Consider the following 18,127-nt stretch of genomic DNA (forward strand, 5'->3'; position numbering starts at 1 on the left):
GTTATTAATCATGTTTAACATGGGACTGATGAAACAGTAACCTTGAAAGATTATTGTTGTACAATTTGAGAATGGCAGATGGTTCCAGCTCAGCCTCATGGATTCAGGAATGAGATTGACATTAAAGGTGTGATTCATCTGGCCAAAGAGTGCCAAAGAGAAGAGCTCACTATGAGTTTGCAGCAAAAAACACATTCATGTTGTCTTATTTAGTGTTGGAGGAAACATCTAGTAAGACTAGCAAAAGGAAGAATAACACGAAAGGAGTCATACAGAGAAGAGAGAGGCTCTAGGAGGGGTACATCAAGAGAGGCTGTGATGGTGGAACAAGAGGGGAGAGACAGAAAGGGACAAGCTCTTTAGTGAGAGGCATGCAGAGTGGCCCTAATTTCTACAGATGTCTGCTTTGGGATCTGTGGAGGCTGTCCCTCCTATCTTCAGCTTTAAATGCAAAACTTCCCTGCAATGAACTTGGCTGGAGGGCATCAGCTCCAGGCCATGGAGTCGTCTCTTTGGCTCTGGGTCCTTTTCCCTGTTGCCTTGGCTGATCCTAGGGTGTCCTCTGCCAGCTGCTGCACTATGCTCCCGTTTAACACCTGTGATCCATCAGATAGCTGGTATCAAGTTTTTTCCTTCCACCATGCTTTGATATTAGCCTTGAATCTACCTGCTGTGTGGAAAGGATGAGGAGATATGCGTAGGTTTAAATGCAGCTCCCCACTTGTAGTGCTGCCAGTGTGTGGGTTTTCTCCTCTTACATTGTTTGTGTCTCCAGCCAGACAGACTTCAGACAGAGATATCTTGCTCACTCAGTATGGAGCTATCATTAAAAGGCTCCATGTTCATGCAAACATGTCTTAAGGGGGTAGGATGTTTTGATTCGAGACAAAACAGTGATTGCTTCAAGCTGACTGGAGGTACACACCATTTCCAAACTGACATTGAAATCTTACCCAGAGAGGGAATTTAAAAATACAAGTCAGTCAGTGGGACATTCAGAGTGGAGGTTTATTCTTTGTGAGTATCACCTTGAAGGTAGCCTTCCCTGACCAAATTGGGAGTCAGCCTGGAGTAACTCATCCCTTTCTCATGGCACCTGTTGACTCCACATTAAACATTTCTGCATGTTTAAACTGTTCAAGGAGTTCCCCATCTAATAAGAAAAATTAATCTACTCCTGCTTATTGTCTTATCACCCCACAGGTCAGACAGGAAGCCCTGGGAAATGCTGGTAGGCACTTGTAAGATGACAGTCAATGTAAGAGTCAGTGTAGGCATTCCCAGCAGTTATGCCAGAGGGAAAGAGAAGTCCTTGCTGCTGGAAGCAGGCTTGAAAAATGGACACAAGTGAACCTAATAAGGCTCAATGAGGCTGAGTGTGAGGTGTTGCACTTGCATCAGGGCAATCCCTGTTCTCTACCATCTAAACATAGTAGATATCTCCAAAGGCCTAGAAGAAGATTTAAATGTATAAGGGTAGTCTGGAGAATTCACACTGATCGAATGCACATACTGGCTTAGAAGAACTAATTCAACTTTTCCTATGGCCAAATGTACACTTATCATTGCTTGTTTGTTTGTTTTTTACTAACAGTGGATTTAACAGCATTGGATTTCATGTTTCATCCTCAGAGCATTTGACAATTCACTGTATGCCTCTAGGTCTGTTTTACATAACCACAAGATGACTCAGTAAATGGCAGCTAATCTCAGAGTCAAAAATTCACTTCAGGGCCTCAAGGCCCAGAGTTCAGTACCAAAATTAGCAGCTCATCAGAGACCCTCACAGCAACACATCTAATACTTTGTTCTCCATGGCTTTTGCACCATGATTTGTGGTTTTCACAAATGGACAGACATAGTTTGTTCTTTGCACTGACACAAAGGAAAGTGGGTTTCCCTTCTACGTCTGCATTACCCAGCTCTTCCTCATACATGTTCCTTTTGGGATTGCTGTCCTGGTCTCATGGCTGAGCACCTGTAAGATAGGTTTTGGTGGATTTCTGTGATATTTTGTTTTCTTTGGCAATAATTGCATTGCCCGTGTTATACCAGCATCTCAGACAGCTCTCAAGACCTGAACTATAGAGATGTCTGCTCATGAAATACCACCATGTGTAACAGATCATCTCCTGGAACCAGCTTCCAGCCATGCTGCTATTAATGCATGGCCCATAATGGGAAGATGTTTGTAGGATGCTGTTCCTTTTCCCTCCCAGCTTGTTCTGAGCTAGAGCACACAGCTGTGAACTCCTGTTATTGCTGATTTCCTGATGATGATCTTGCAAGTGAAGAATCTGTTCCTCTGTAATCAGGGCCTGATGGAAAGCTTCCTGGCCTTCTCAGATGTCTGAGAAAACCGTTTGTTCTCATTCCATGCTGCAACTTGCAGGTGCTGTCATTATTTTCTTGTCTACTGCTTCTTTGTGTGTTATCAGGGAGCCTCTCTGAATTAGAAATAAGCAACCTAGAGTATCATCCATCAGCTAGGGCAAGAAGATCTTGATTACATTTAATGACTGTGTTACCATGTTGTACCCAAATACCTTTAATTGATTACTTCATTTAAGTCATCTCCAATTCAGAATAAGAAAGCCAGCTCTCCAGATGTTAGCTTTCTAGAATCCCTGAAGGACTTTGATGTTGTGTTTCTTCTGTAGCCTCTCTCTCTCTGGAAATTTGATATGTAACGTGAAGTAACATGATGTTTTTTGAGGAGAAAGACGGTGTTATTGTGTTTTCTCCTACATCTTCATATCTCACCAATGGAGTGATTTGCCTAAGTGATTATAGAGAGCAAGAAACAACTGTTGTATATTGTCACAGTGTTGATATTATGTCATGTCATGATTTGCCAGTAGCTGTGAGGAATGCAAGTGTTATTTCAGTTCTTTGCTACTGAGAAGAGGGAGATGCTTGATTTTTATCTGTGTAAGTGCTGGAAGGGCTTTTCCTCACGTGGTCGCTCTGCTGGTTCGTGGTGGTCCTGCTCTGCTCAGCTGGAGTAGGACACAGCTTGCTCTGCCTGAGACACACAAGTGTTCCTCAAATCTCACAGCTCCAGGGGCTGAGAATCAGACAGAGCTTTTTGCTCAGCATTTCTATGAATTCTGACTTCTGTCTCCACTGAGTCTTTCAAAAATACGACAAAATGGAAAGTGAGGGTCTTTTTGTTAGTGAAGATTAAAAGATGTCATGAAGATGAAAGGACTGTTACCAGTACATCCAGGTCCTTTTCCACAGCACTGTGCTCTCTCCATTCTGGCCATTTCTCCAGTAGAGCCCTCATCTATCTTAGCTCATAGTTTTCATGTCTTGATTCTCAAAGTTGCCAATTCTGGACATAAAGGTCAGTAGGGAATGCAGGCTCTGTGGGCACGAGACCAACACAAATCTGCTGGAATGAATCTGGAGATGACTGCCTGTGACTATGCTTGTGCCTTGTCAGTGGTTCTGTTGGTGACAAAAGGCTTTCCTGTGGCTGTTATCAGTGACATCAGTATTATGAACTCTCTTTGGCAGCCAGGTTACATATTCTGCCTTTCTTGGCCTATTGCCTTTATCTCTCTGCCACTTTCTGGAACCATGACCAATGTGCCCAACAAATTAACATAACCATATGAAGAGAGAAAATACTGTATTAGAATGCAAGTTTGGGGCCTATTCATGCCTTGTGATAGAATATCTGTCATTAACAATGAAGAGGTATTTAACTGTCTACACTTATTTTAATAATGCTGAGAGTAGGTTTTGCCTCACTTCAGACTCTAGAGAAATCAGAAAGCCAACAGGCTCTGACCATGGGTTTCAATTCTTGTCTCTGAGATGGTTTCCAGCTCATAGCCTTCTTTGGGGTCAGTCAACATTTTTTAGCACATCACATTCTATGTGCAGGTTCTGTACCTTGTATCTTCTGAGTATAATTAGGCAGGCTTGGATTTACCTGGAGAGTCAAAGAGATGTTAATACCCACTCATCTGCCACTTCTGAGTGGCCTCCCAGAGCCCTGCTGCAGCATGTGAATGAGTGGGAAGTGAACTTCATGAGGAAGCCAAAATCCTCCCTCATGGCTAAGGCTGCCTTGAGTATCTCTTCTGTTTCCTGGACCAGAGCAAAAAGTAGAAACCATGTACCCACAGTCAAGTGGTGTTTCTCCTGCTAAGCCAGTGATTAGTGGGAGTGGTTTAGTGCACTGTGGCTTGGGATTTTGCTGGATTGCAAAAGGAACACTGGAACTCACCTGATGGGATCTCTGTCATGCTGGGGTCTTGCATATGGTTTGTCTCCATCATTGCATCTGGCGGATTCAGGGATGCATTTCACTCTCCTCACTGACCTGGCTCCCATTCCTCTGTGTTCTGTAGATTTTTAGGTTCTGCCTCATTATACATTGAAGGACATATATCCTCTTTTCACTGACCTGTCTTACCCTCATTTATGCAGGGGCCCTTTGCCGGATTTGGGGAAGGAAAGCTATGTTTGGTCATTCCTCTGAGCCAACTCTGAGGTTTTCCTCTGCTGCTTCCTAAAGCTAGGTGTTCCCTAGCTCTTCTCTGTCACTCAGAAGTACATCCCCTTTCCACATTGAATCTAGTTTAATGGTCTGATAATTAGTCCAACCACCTTGCTGCCCGGTATTTTCTTGCCCCTTCTGGATAGTTGCATCCCATCTGATACTGACATGTCTGGTCTCTCAAGAGTTGCATCCAAGATCCAAGAGGTCTTGCACCTGGGTTATGGCAACCCCCACTATCAGCATAATCTGGGAGATGTAAGCATGGAGCACAGCCCTGCCAAAAAGGACCTGGGACTACTGGTGGATGTTAAGATGGACATGAGCCAGCAATGTGCCCTCACAGCCAAGAAAACCAACCATATCCTAGGCTGCATCCAAAGCAGTGTGGCCAGCAGGATGAGGGAATGATCCTGCCCCTCTGCTCTGTGCTGGTAAGACCTCACCTGGAGTACTGCATCCAGATGTGGAGTCCTCAGTACAAAAGAGACATGGAGCTGTTGGAGTGTGTCCAGAGGAGGGCCACAGAAATGATGCAAGGGATGGAACAGCTCTCCATTACAGGCTAAGAGCTGGGGCTGTTCAGCCTGGAGAAGAGAAGACTTTGGGGAGTCCTAGAGCAACCTTTCAGTATATGGACGGGGAATGTAAGAAAGAAGGGGACAGACTATACTAAAGAGTGTGCTGAGATGGGACAAGGGAAAATGGTTTCAAACTAAAAGAGAGGAGGTATAGACTGGAGATAAGGAAGAAATTTTTTACAGTGAGGGTGGTGAGGCAGTGACACAGGTTTGTCAGAGAGGTAATGGATGCCCCGTCCCTGGAGTGACTCTAGGTCAGGCTGGATGGGACTCTGTTCATGGCAGGGAAGTTGGACTTGCTGGCTGTTACAGGTTCCTTCCAACTCAAACAGTTCCATGATTCAATTATCACAGTACCCAGAACACTGAACGCAACATCACACATGCAGCCATTCATTCAGCTGATCTATTCTCCTCCTTCTGCCTGGATCCCAGTCACCAGCAATGAGGACTGAGGAGAACATTACCTGATCCTTTCAAAATATGACAGAAGTCTCTTTAAACATTTTGTAATTTCCTTGTTGCAGCCTCCAGTACCCCAGCTTAGAAGAGTAGGAGTGGATAGTAGTCCTCTGGTTTTATCATACCCAATAGCTACTTTTTGATGTCCTGAATGTGTGCCCCAGCAATGGAGTGAACCTCTCTTGAGAGATTATCCAGGTGGCAAAAGGGGGCCTCAAGTGCCTCTCAGTGAGGAGTCCCCACTTGCTAATGTCCTTGTCTTTTTTTGACAGCTATTTATGTCCAAGTAATATATTATTCTTTTCAAAGTGCCATTTCTCACTGTTCTAAGAAGCAGGATTCTTTCTTTTTTTTTTTTTTTTTTTAAATGAACAAACTAGCTTTATTCTTGTTGTTTTAAGTTAGAACCTCTAGGTAGTAATTTAGTCCTTTTAAACAGGCCTTTTTAAACTCTCGGAGGAGTCCTAGATCACATCATGTTTGTTCTGTAGCACATCTGTGTACTTTCACCTGTGCCATCTTCGCCCTGCTTGCATTGCCTTTTGTTTACTGAAAACCAGAACCCACGTCTCTGGGCAAAGCACTGCCATAAGCAATCCACGTGCTGCTACACAACAACCCATTGTGATTGACTGTTCCTTGGCAAAACTGAGTGACAGCATCAGTGGGACCTCTGTGGCCTGGAGGATGATCCAGGCTAAAATCCAGAGTGAAATCACCCAAGGTGTATTTTTTCATGAGCAGAACAAAACAGAGAGGCCACTGGCCATGAGCAGGGGCATCAGACCAAGCCGTGATGGGATGTGCTCCACAAATCCCAAGCAGGAGGGTGTCCTGGCTTGCTGACCAGGAGCTGGGCAGTGAGTTTCCAGAGGATGGGTTGGACAGCAGAGCTGTCTTGCACAAAATATCTCTAGTTTTCTTGGAGTTGAGGCAGTGCTCTGGATGTATCAAGCCCTCTTTTTAGTCAACGTTTTGAAGCTTCACTGCGGCCCAGAAGTTCAAAGACCTTGCAGGGTAGCTCTAAACCATACTTCTTTTCTTCTCTTGTTCTAGTAGGCCTCCAAACATCTGGGTTGCAGATCAGCATACGAAGTAACAACACAAAAAGCTCTGGCTTTCTTGCCTTGTTGAACAGATAAAAGTCATCAAACTCAGACTGAGATGAAGAACAAATTCCAGTGCCACTTTCTGCCCTGGCTCCCACTGCCAAGTGCTTAAACCCGCAGGCTGTGAGCAAGAGATGGCATGTAAAATATGAGAAGTGGCCAAGTTTATTTAATATGTTGGCTTTTCCATTGCTCTTAGTGCTGTTATCAGAGCACTTAATTTAGTTACATGGAACAACGTGGAAAAATACTGGTGAGCATTAAAAGAAAAAAGCTTCTTCTAAGAACAAATTAACTATTAGACCCTTTGTATTGCTGGAAATCCAATCAGGTGCTGATTACCTATAGGACTGATTAATTTAAAGAAATGCTCAGCATCTTCTTTTATATACATATTGCTCAAAAAGCCTCAGGGCAGGAAAATATGAAGTCATCTCACCAGGATGGCAGCATTGATAGCACAAGGCTTTCTGAGCCAGCTGTACAAGGCTTGTGCCCAGGTCCTACATGGCAGCTGTGAAATGGTGTGCTCGGGGTCATTTCTTCCAATCATTGCTTTGGAACTGGACACTATTGCCAGGAGATGAGCTGAGGGGAAATCCCAAATAAGACAGGTGGTGTGGAAAGCCCTGTGTGTGATCCAATGGCCATCCCAAGCCAGCTGGGCTCTACAGGGCTCACAAGGCTCATGTCATGCTGGGGCTGCATTGAAGCTTTGCTATGGCATGCACTGTCCTGGGCATCCTGGTGGGCATCCTCATTTAGATGTGTTTCCCATAGCCACACTCTGCATTTCCCTTCTGTGGCTGATTTTAAAGTTAGTGCAGTGTGACTGCACAGTGCTGAGGAATCATGGGCTCATGCCAAAACTGTCTGAAACACGAGAACAAGCAGTGATCAACTCCTTGTTGTGAACCTTTCTATAACCAGGATGGGAAGATGCTGCTCACTGAGACTTTCTTAGGCTACAGCACCCTGCACAGATCCAGCATGGTTTACCTCCTTCCTTGTACCTTGTAGACCCCACATGCCTGCCCTTCCTTGCATCCTGGCCGGCTATTGGGCTGCATTCCTCCTCCTTTCTTCCTCCTGCTATCCTTCTGCCCATATCCTTACTGCTTCTCTTGTTGTCAGCTCCGATACAGCTCTGATTACTGAGTTCTATTCTGTTTCCACTTCTCTTCCTCATCCCGTGTGGGGGGAGCGAGCAAGCGGCTGTGTAGTGCTGAGCAGCTGCTGAATTAAAGCACAACAGAAGCTTCTGGTGGACTTGGTGTCACGGCTTGGATTACATGCAGAAATATCACGTTTAAATAATGATGCTCTGGCTGAGACTGATCGAGTAACACTGTGCCACCAGGAAGCTGTGCTTGAGAAAGTATCCATCTTGCATGTTCTGCCTTTCTCTGAGTGCTTTTCCTCCATAGAGAAGATTCACAGCCAGAGGAGGAAATACAAAACTGCCAGGCATGGCAGAACTCAAACTGGTCTTTCAACTTGCTAGGCCAGCTGAGCAAGAGCCTTGCACACCAGTGCTGCACGACCTTTGAAAGGATTCTCATTTTCAGAAGGCAAAATACCTCCCTATGAACAGGAGAGTTAGAAATTCAACTGAAATTACTCCCGCAAGCATTCAGTGTGTGCAACCTGTGCAGTGCAACAGCCAGTGAGGCAGGAGGCAGAATGTCAGCCTTAAAGTATGTGCTACTGGATACAAGACAAAAAGAAGTGTCGGTTCCAAAATGTTTCTGACAGAAAGCCAGTGGTGACTGCACCAGCCTGCTATGGTATGCTGGCACTCAAGACTGATATTTGATGCTCCCTGAGTTTCCTTCCACCTCTGCTCAGGTGCATTTCCTCATTGGGTGAAGGCTGCCTGGAGCTGGAGGGTGATGTCAGCATACCAAGGTTGGGTGGGAGCTGCTATGTGCTTACCAATACGAGTAGGCAAGAGACACAGCATGACTTGGTAAAACAGAAAGTATCAATTGAAATGAAAGTACACTATCCTGATAGAAAGAGAATTTAATCTGCTGCTGTCTTTTTCCTGTCTTTTTGGTTTTTTTTTTGTTTTTTTTTTCCTACCAGAGTCTTTTGGCTGTCCAGGTACAAACATCACATCATTTGCAAAGGGGTTGGACTCGATGATCCGTAGAGGTCCCTTCCAGCCCATACAATTCTATGATTCTGTGACCTGAACTGACTCACTGACTCAAAACTCCTAGGGCCCTGAAGTGCTAAGGAGCTGCACAGTAATTCCAAACAGATTAACACTTTCATGAGAGTTGTTCCTGTCTATGTGAGGAGGAGCTTTTCCCCTCCCTTTCCCAACAGCTGTTTTCCTGCAGACTCCTTTGAGGCAGTGCTAGTGTTTGTCTTGGCTTGATGGTGGGCAGTTAAAATAGAAAAAACAATCCAGAAGGAAGAAAATGAAGAGTTTTTCTGTTCACTGAGTAAGATAATCATGAATAATATAGTCATGAGTGGTGTCCCTTGGGGGTCCATCTTGGGACTGGTGCTCTTTGGTATCTTTATCAATGTCCTAGGCAGTGGGATCGAGTGCACCCTCAGCAACTGATGACCGTAAGCCGAGTGGTGCAGTTGATACAATAGAAAGAAAAGATGCCATCCAAAGGGACCTGGACAGGCTTGAATAGTGGGTCCATGTGAACCTAATGAGATTCAACAAGGCCAAGTGCAAGGTGTTGCAATGGGGTTGGGGCAATCCCAGAATACGGACTGAGAGAAGAACTCATTGAGAACAGCTCAGCAGAAAAGGCTTTGGGATTTCTGGTGGATGAGAACCTCAACAAGAGCCAGCAGTGCATGCTTGCAGCCCAGAAGGCCAAAAGTATCCCTGGTTGCATCAAAAGAGGGGTGACCAGCAGGGAGGCTGAGGGGGTTATCCCTCTCTACACTGCTCTTGTGAGGTCCCATCTGAGAGTTGCATCCAGGTTGCACCCTCTAGCTCATGAAAGACATGGAGCTCTTGGAGAAGGTTTACAGGAGAACCACGAAGATTATTAGAGGGCTGGAGTATCACTCCTATGAAAACAGGATGAGGGAGCTGGGGTTCAGCGTGGATAAGAGAAGGCTCTGGGGAGACCTCATTGTGGCCTTTCAGTTCTTAAAGGAAGCTTATATACAAGAGGAAATCAACTTTTTACATAGTCTGATAGTGCTAGGACAAGGAGGAATAGCTTTAAACTAAAAAAGGGAAGGACTAGATTGGATGCCAGGGGGAATTTTATCACTGAGAGGTTGATGAGGCCCTGGCACAGGCTGCCCAGAGAGGCTGTGGATGCCCCATACCTGGAGATGGGGTGGTCTGTAAGGATTCTTTCAATTCAAACCATTCTATGATACAAAGTCTGGTTTGCTTGAACCAGCGAAGCAGCTACAAAATGAGTTTGGCTTGCTGTTCTGGTTTCTATAAGGTTTATCTCATTGTACTGAAATAGATTTTATCTTCATGATTCAATTCTATGATTCTATGATTCAGCTTTTGTAGCAGTGGGACACAAACCTTGTTGGTTTCTTTGTTGTGTGAATTTATTCTGGATTTCATCTTTTAAGTATTTGTGATCATGGAGAAGACTTCTAGGATTGCATCCTGCTGCACTGAGTAGAATCTTTTGGAAATCATTTGGTAAAACCCAATTAACTTTTAAATCAGCCCTAAAATGGAAAGGAGAACTCTGAAAATTGACCACTTCTTTTTGCCACTTTTTGAAATGGTTTTCACGACCCCTGCTGCCACTCAGTGTAGTTCAGCATTACACTCTATAGAATAGTTAAGCATACTTATAGAGTGCTCACAACTTGGCTTCAGGGGATCTTAAGTTTCCTGTGTTGTCTCTGCTTTGTCTCCTCCTTTATGTTCAGGACAGCAAGCAAACATCCCCACCCCACTGTGCGACATGGCATTAAACAGGCCTCTGCACACAACCACGTGTGCAGGTCACTCCTAAAGTAATGTCTCATTTATTTTGATGTAAACTACAACAGATACAAAAAGCTCAAGAACTCTGTTTGATAGAGCAGATTCTCAGATACAAAACACTATTTTTCAACATGGTCCCCATCATGAACTACAGATTTTAACCAGAGATGAACAAAATTATGGCTGTCTGGAACGTAGCTTGCATTTCATATTGCTGTTGCCCCTGCTGAAATGCACCACCCACTGCCTCACTGAGCTCACATCCAGTGTTCGGTCACCTCAAATGTTCAGCAAGCATTGATGAGTACAATTTTTTTTTGTATGGAGGCATTCAGTGACACATCTTTGCTCCATATGCACTTCCATGTCAGACACCATTCTGTCAGACTGCCCCTCTGCTGCCATCGGTCACATGAGAACAACATGTAACAGAATTTTGGTGGGAAGACTCAACCTCTACTGCCATACCACCACCACCTGCCTCTGATGTTGTGGGCCAGCATCATAACATAGGAGATCTCACTTTCAGAGCCATTTTCATAAATAGGTGTCCAGTACCTGGACTGAATAATTAAACCTGAAAAATCTTGCTGAAAAGCCACTCTCATGCAAAATGGACCATACAGATGAGCAGGTAATCAAGAACAGTCTTTTACAGCCTTCACTTCACCCTAAATGCCAACCAGAATTCAGGAAGGATTAAGTGTTTCTAGAGGAACCAGAGCATTTGCAAACACAGCACTAAGCAGCTGCTAATGCTTTGTGCAGGCAGCTCATGGGCTGCAGCCCACTTCTTGCCTTCATTTACTCCTTTGTTTTCCCAAACCCCATCATGAAAGGACACAGGACTTCCGTGCCATCTCTGCAGTGCAGTGGTTCGCCTTCAGAAGCAATCCCAGTAAGTGAGATTTTGCAAATTACTGTTATCTCATGAATTCCCAGGGATAATGTTGCCTAACTGCTGCAATTCCAAGTCATCTATGTATCACAAATCAGTCTAATTAGGATATAATTGATGAGTAAACAGTCCAAGGAGAATATCTGGTCAAGAACAGATTCAGAAGTACGAAGTTAACCAGTCTTAGTACAAACAGTATTGTGTATATTTACCAGGGAAGGTATAACTTGAGCCCTGCTAAGAATAAGTTATAGGATCTATACTACTGTTGTTGTTCTTTCAGTTAATAGCTTATTTTATGAAAATTGTATTCAATTTACAAAAGCAGAGAGACTTGTATTGCTGCTGACAGCAGAGCATTTATCTGTTTGATATGCACATTGTGCGGAAGGAAATCTGGTTTACTTCTGGCATACTTTTGCTAGATGGTAATATGTTTTTCAAAGCTGAGTTGTGAGTTTGTGAAGGCTGATTTTACACATCATGTGCAGAGAATTGCAGGCACTGCAGTCGGTTACCTTCTGCAAAAGCTCAGCTGTATGGCATCCCTTACCTACATGGAGATACAACAGCATTTCAGTCTGTGGGATAAGGAAATGCTATTGTCCTGAGACAGCACAGGCACAGAAAGGCTCTTATTTGGTGTAATCAGCTGTAGCTGAGGGCCACTGTTCTGCCCACCAACCACTGCCCATGGTCTGCAGGCAGAAATTGCACAATTACAGCGAGAGCAGCTGAGTGGGGCTGGTGAAATGGAAAATTACGGTGTTTTGGTGGGTTGATTTTGGAGTGGGTCTGCTGCAGGAGCTACCCTGGAGGCCCCAGCTCAGACATGGCACAAAGCAAACGAAGAGAGCAGAAGGGACACAGGGAAAGGATGAGGGGCACTCGCTGCCTCTCTTCTCTTTCTTCTCTTCTGAAGGATTTTCCCATTCAAATGACAGCTTGGGAAATGTCTGATGATTTTCAGCTCCTCTCCCACTGCTGGGGGCAAAGAAGAACAAGTGGATGAAGATTTAGAGGGGCAGGGAGATGTACAATGTGAGTTAAATGAAAATCACTTGCTGTGTTGTGGGGAAAGGTCATGGCCACTTGTAATGAATGGCAGAGTTGGAGGAAAAGGGGTGGTAGGGTGCATAGTCTGAAACACTCACTCTTTCACTCTATGTTCTGCTGTTTCCAAGCTTAAGCACAGATTTAATCTTGTTCAAAGACAAGTTTTCTTTAGTAAATAACACAGAATTCAGCTCTTCTGCAGGTCAACAAATACGGCAGTTTTCAGAAGGCAATGCTGAGTGAGCACTGCAGTGCTGCAGATAAAGCTCAACTCAACTCCAGGTGTCAAGGTCCACTCAGTGTGACTTTAACCTCCGCACGTCTCCATCTGTTTGCTGCCACAGTTGGAAAAAGCCGTGCAGGGCAGACTGGCTGTTATGTCCCCCAGTAGCTGCTATGGTTTTGTGAACTTTATTTTTAAGATGGTTCAAGCATCTTTGGAGGGATCTGAATTTCTCAGAAAGAGCTGTGAGGCAGTGGCACAGGCTGCCCAGGGAGGTGCTGCAGTCACTGTCCCTGGAGGGGTTCAAGAACTGTGAAGATGTGGCACTGAGGGATGTGGTCCGTGGGCATGGTGGGGATGGTTAGACTGGATGATCTTAGTGGTCTTTTCTGGCCTTAATGATTCTGTGATTCTATGATAAGTGTATGTAAATAAATAGAGGAAAATCCAAAATATTTTCAAACTTCCTTACAAGTTGCTGTATTTTTACTTCACTTGTGCATTAGAAATGAGCTTTTGTCTTTTGTTTGGCTAATAATACACTTCCTTCAAAGAGTTGTGGAAATCTTTAATATTAACTGCAGCTATGAAAGAAGCCCTTGGTTAGGGTGTGAAGTTTCTGATGTATAAACATTCACACTCTTTATTTTACTCCTTACATAAATAAAACCACAAAATCCAGCACGCTGCAGGCTGGATAAGTCTTTCCTATTGTGAATTGTTTTACGCAACTGTCTTCTGAGGGGGGCAAAAAATTTCAGGGTGGTTACTATGTCAACAGCCTGCGGGATTTGGGTGTTTTGCTCAGGGACGCACGTCTTCAGAAGGCTGTGGGAGAATTTATGGGGCGTGCGGTGCTGACACTCACCCAGCTGTTCCTCCCACCCAGCTTGGGGGCTGCGGCTCCTGGGCAGCACAGAGGGGCTGGGAGTTTGGAGGAAGTCTGTGCCGTGTGCTCTGACTGGGATCCTCAGCTGTTTTCTGGGGAAAGATTTGTCTGTGCTGCGCTTTGGACTGGTCTGCAGGGAGGTAAGATGGATATTTTCCTGAAAGTTTCCTTTTCTGCTACTTTTTTCCCCTTCTTTCTTCAAGTTACAAACCCTCTCTGCTACATCCGTCCATTTCTGAGTGCTTCTGTATGTGGGGACTGCTGCTGCCATGACCCCAGAGCAGGGTGCTCAGCTCCGCCACCCTTTGCAGCCTTTGCAAATTGTGAAACATAACCCACTTTCAGGTGATGCTGTCCCCAGAGATGGGTTATTTTGGGGTCATATGTGCTTGCTGTTGTGTGGGGACACCTGAGAGTGGTGTAAGAAAGAACGGGACAGACTCATTTATAGGGTCTGTGATAGGACAAGGGGAAATGGTTTCAAGCCAAAAGAGGGGAGATTTAGATTGGATATATAGAAGAAATCTTTTACTGCTGGCACATGTTGCCCAGAAATGTGGTGGATGCCCCATCCCTGGAGACACTCAAGGTCAGGCTGGATGGGGCTCTGAGCATCTGATGGAGCTGTAGGTGTCCCTGTTCATTGTAGGGGGGTTGGATCTTTAGTGGTCCCTTCCAATTCAAATGATTCTGTGATTCTATGATTCTATGAAATCATTCCTGTTTTTATCTGATCTGCTCAATCAGTTAGAATGGGTGAGGAATGGTGGAAGCCACTGAGGGGAGGTGCTGCCAGGGACACAAACAAAGGTGTTGAGGATGCCTCTGGGCTGGTGGCAGCCTCCACGCAGAGGCTGCACAGTGCATTCGCTGGCTGTGCCTCTCAGCTCAGCTCTCCTGCATTCCTGCTGCCACGTCCTCGTGCGCTGCAGCTCGTCTGCTTTGGGCTCCAGCTTACCCACGGGATTTTGGAATCCATCACACAAGCACATTTTTTTACAGGGGAAGTGAAGCCAGTGTGTAGCATTTTCTGCTTCGTTTACACCCACAAACTCTCAGTGTGAAAAAGCCACTGCCTTCTCGGCTCCTGTTGCTGGCATCAGGAAACCCACTCTTGCAGAGACCCATGGGGCCTCATGCATCAGGCCGCAGAAAATCCGGCTCAGGGCTCCTGTAGGAAAAGAGCAGCTGTGCGGAAAGATCAATAAACATGACCAGTTGCTTCAAGAGTCATAAAATGGAAAGACTCTGCAAAAGAAAATGTGTGGCAGGGACCCTGGCTCCAAAAGCTGCAGGAGAAGTCCTGGGAAAGGCAGTCATTCCTGGGAGGTCTCAGATGTGTTTTGTATCAGTGGTTCCACACATAAAAATATTTGTTTTAGCAGAGGAAATCAGAGGCGTAGGAACAAATACTTACCTATGCAAAAGGAAGGCTTGTTTAGGCTTCATACATTGGAGAAATTGTTTCTATGCCGTCTGCAAAAATGTAACATTTACAGCACTTCCAGGTGTCTCAAGTGATGTTGAAGTGTTTGGGGATGCTTTGGTTTTCCTCCCTCTAACCACAAAAAAATCCATAAAAAGCTGTATGAAACTTGCCATTCCAGCGCAGTTTTCTTCTTTATACCTGTTTTCCCATGTAGCTTTTTTTAATCTGTATATTTCCTTCAGCTTTTCCACAGTGCAGAGGACAAAACAAACCCTCAGGAAGGCATGGCAGCCCCATGCTTGTTGACTCTCCAGCCCTGCAGGACCCTATGTCATCCCAGCAGCCCTCCCTCCCACCACTTTGCTCTCCCAGGCCCTGCTGGTGGGGTCCTTCCCCATTGCTTACATCTACCTTGGCTGGGCCTAGTCCTGCTATCCTGACTGATCCCACCATTGGTCCCTCCAGCCACCTTGGCTTAGTGTCAGCCTTCAGTCATGTAATTCATCACATAGAAACCTATCAGAATGTAGCACGTTGTGTCACCACAGCTATATCCATAATACAATTATCCTGGCTAACTTCCCTGCATGAGCAAGGGACAGTCAGTATCTTTACTGCTGTATTCCCTCTGGGATGGGAAAGTGCTGAGCAGTGTTTGGATGCATGCCTTCATGATTAGCTTCTTCCTCTTCTGTGATAAGTGGCACAGCAGAATGGCACAGTGACATGCTGCAGAGCACTGCATCACTGTATGGACTATACTTGAGCCAAAGCTCTTCTATACCAGTGAGTGGCAAACTGCCTGTCCTACTGCATTTTGGTGAAAAGGGCACCCAAGCCCTTTGTTGTGTTTTCAACCCCAAATGTCTCCTTACAGCAACTCTGTACTCTCACACATGGTTTCCAAAGAGACTGATCCAGCCCTGTTTGGCTTAGAGAATACTATTTCTGATCCTGGTTTGTACTGGATGGATCCTTGTCATGCCCTAGAAGCAGAGGAATCACATGGAAGTCTTGATAAGGAATTGCTGCCATTGATGTCATTCATGGATGTAGAATCTGGGTCTGCAGTTAAAAGACATGGTTAAAAAAACTGTAGGAAAGATTACTTTGATCTCCTTTATTTGTTTGTTTGTTTGTCTGTGGGATTAGAGAAACCACATTGCTATTTCACACATATCTGCAGTGACTATGTTGAGACCACCTACTCAGAGCATGGATGTGACTGTTTGTGAACTAGGAATGAAGCAGACGTGAACTGAGTTCACAACGTAATCCTTCAGTCCTCAAACTCCAGGAACCTTCCTGCATTTGGGGATGATTTTGAATCTACTCAAGTTTCAGTTCTGTAAAATCCCATGTGTAGATCCCAAACTTGACTCAAGAGCCAGAATTCTCTCTCTGATCCAAAGAAAGAAAGTGTTATTTATAAAAGTCCTCAACATGACCCACAGGGGCTTAATCTACCTTTTATTTGCTCTCCGTTGTGAAATGGGACTATCATTGTTCTTCATTTATCAGAAAGCCACAGTCAGAGTCCTTGCCTTCCTCGCACAGAGAGTGAAGTTATACGCTGCTCTTCTGATACATACACCAGACTTTTCTGATGTCAGACCAAAGATACAAATCTGAGGTGAGGGTATCTGATGTTATCTGAGAGAACTGTAAAATCAGTGAGAGCAGCTTATGTGCGGCCATGATCAGAATTTGATAATGGTCCTCCAAGAACCAACCTTAAAAAAGATGAAGAGATGAAGGTACTGCCTTTCAGATGCAGGCACAATTTAATCCTAATTAATTGACTGCCATGCAATTACTAAGCATCATGCTGTCATCTCACAAAAGAAGGAATGTATCTGTACAACGCATGTAACAAAAGGTGGCATTTTTGAACGCAGACTTGTGGACTGGTATTAGAACCCAAAGCAGTGGTGGAGATCTCTAGATATAATTGGAAAGAGAATAGCCATAAAACCACGGGAATCCCAGGAAGATGTAGGAGAGCCACATGATTCCGCCCATGGATAGGGATTTTGTGTCTGCACAGGGTGGGCTGCGCCTCCCTAAAACGCAGGACTTGCTGTGTGTCCAACATGCATCACACTCTGCACAAGATGTGCACGTAGATGACAGCAATATGTCTGAGGGGCTCGTAGGTGTTGCTGTAATCTCAAAATTTTTGGCAAATGTTCAAACTCTTTCTGTTCCAATCAGACTATTTTAAAATTTGTATTATTATTATTATTATTATTATTTTAATGGAGAAAGTAGTGCTGTTTGAGCTGGTAAAGGTAATTAAGGACCTTAAAACCATATTGGTTTTTCCTTGCCCTCCTTTTTTGTGCAAATTGGCTGGTATAATTTCTAAAGATACAGTTCATCAGTTCAATGCCCGGCTTCCTAGAGAGGGCTGGATACCAGGATTTCCATGTAACCTTTGTAAATCTCTTCCAAAATCTTTCACCTTTCAGTGGGTTAGTACAATCAGTAAGCAAATCTCAAACGAATGAGGAGCAACCAAACATGTCAAAGCAGTGAGTGACTAATTGGTGCTTCCAATTTGCAGTGACATTCCTGCTGGTAGCACTGAGAGTCATCTGTTCTCAGAGAGGCCAGAAATCTTGTTGGAGCATTTTGTATGTAATTCTATATTTTTGTTTCTCCTTTCCTAAGCACAGTGACATGTTCTCCTACAAGGTTTTAAAAGAACACCAACCTACTGTATCTGTTAGCATTCCTCGTTTCTTCTTCTATTCTATTTTGTCATCTAAATATGACTGCCCTTCAGATTCTGACTCATAAACACAAGGAGCAGTATAATTTGACAGTCTTTGATACCACTCTCTGCATACTCCATTTCCATAGCCTTAGAAGGACATAAGCAGAACTCACTTCCAAGAGTTTATGAAGCAGTTCTGATAAACAGAGACTGTTCTTCAGATAAAAAGTTGATGAGTTGGATGAATTTTTCAGAAAGAATACTTAAAGGGAAAGGAATAAAGGGCAGTGATTTATGCCTGCTGG

General features: G+C 44.5%; 1 protein-coding gene across 2 annotated transcripts in view; it reads left to right on the forward strand.

The window, feature by feature from the left end:
• Window positions 1–18,127, forward strand: part of SPATA13 (spermatogenesis associated 13) — a 147,990-nt gene that overhangs the window by 58,987 nt on the left and 70,876 nt on the right. The window contains exon 1 of one of the 2 annotated variants that reach the window (XM_090133813.1): window positions 13,682–13,814. The exons of the other annotated variant lie outside the window; for it this stretch is intronic. The gene's annotated coding sequence lies outside the window, so the exon portion shown is untranslated. Of the gene's footprint in view, window positions 1–13,681; window positions 13,815–18,127 lie in introns of those variants that run through there. 2 annotated transcript variants of the gene reach the window in all.

The sequence above is a fragment of the Phasianus colchicus genome, chromosome 1 (genome assembly GCF_987193195.1).
Source record: "Phasianus colchicus chromosome 1, bPhaCol1.hap1.1, whole genome shotgun sequence".
In the NCBI taxonomy this organism is placed as follows: Eukaryota; Metazoa; Chordata; class Aves; order Galliformes; family Phasianidae; genus Phasianus; species Phasianus colchicus.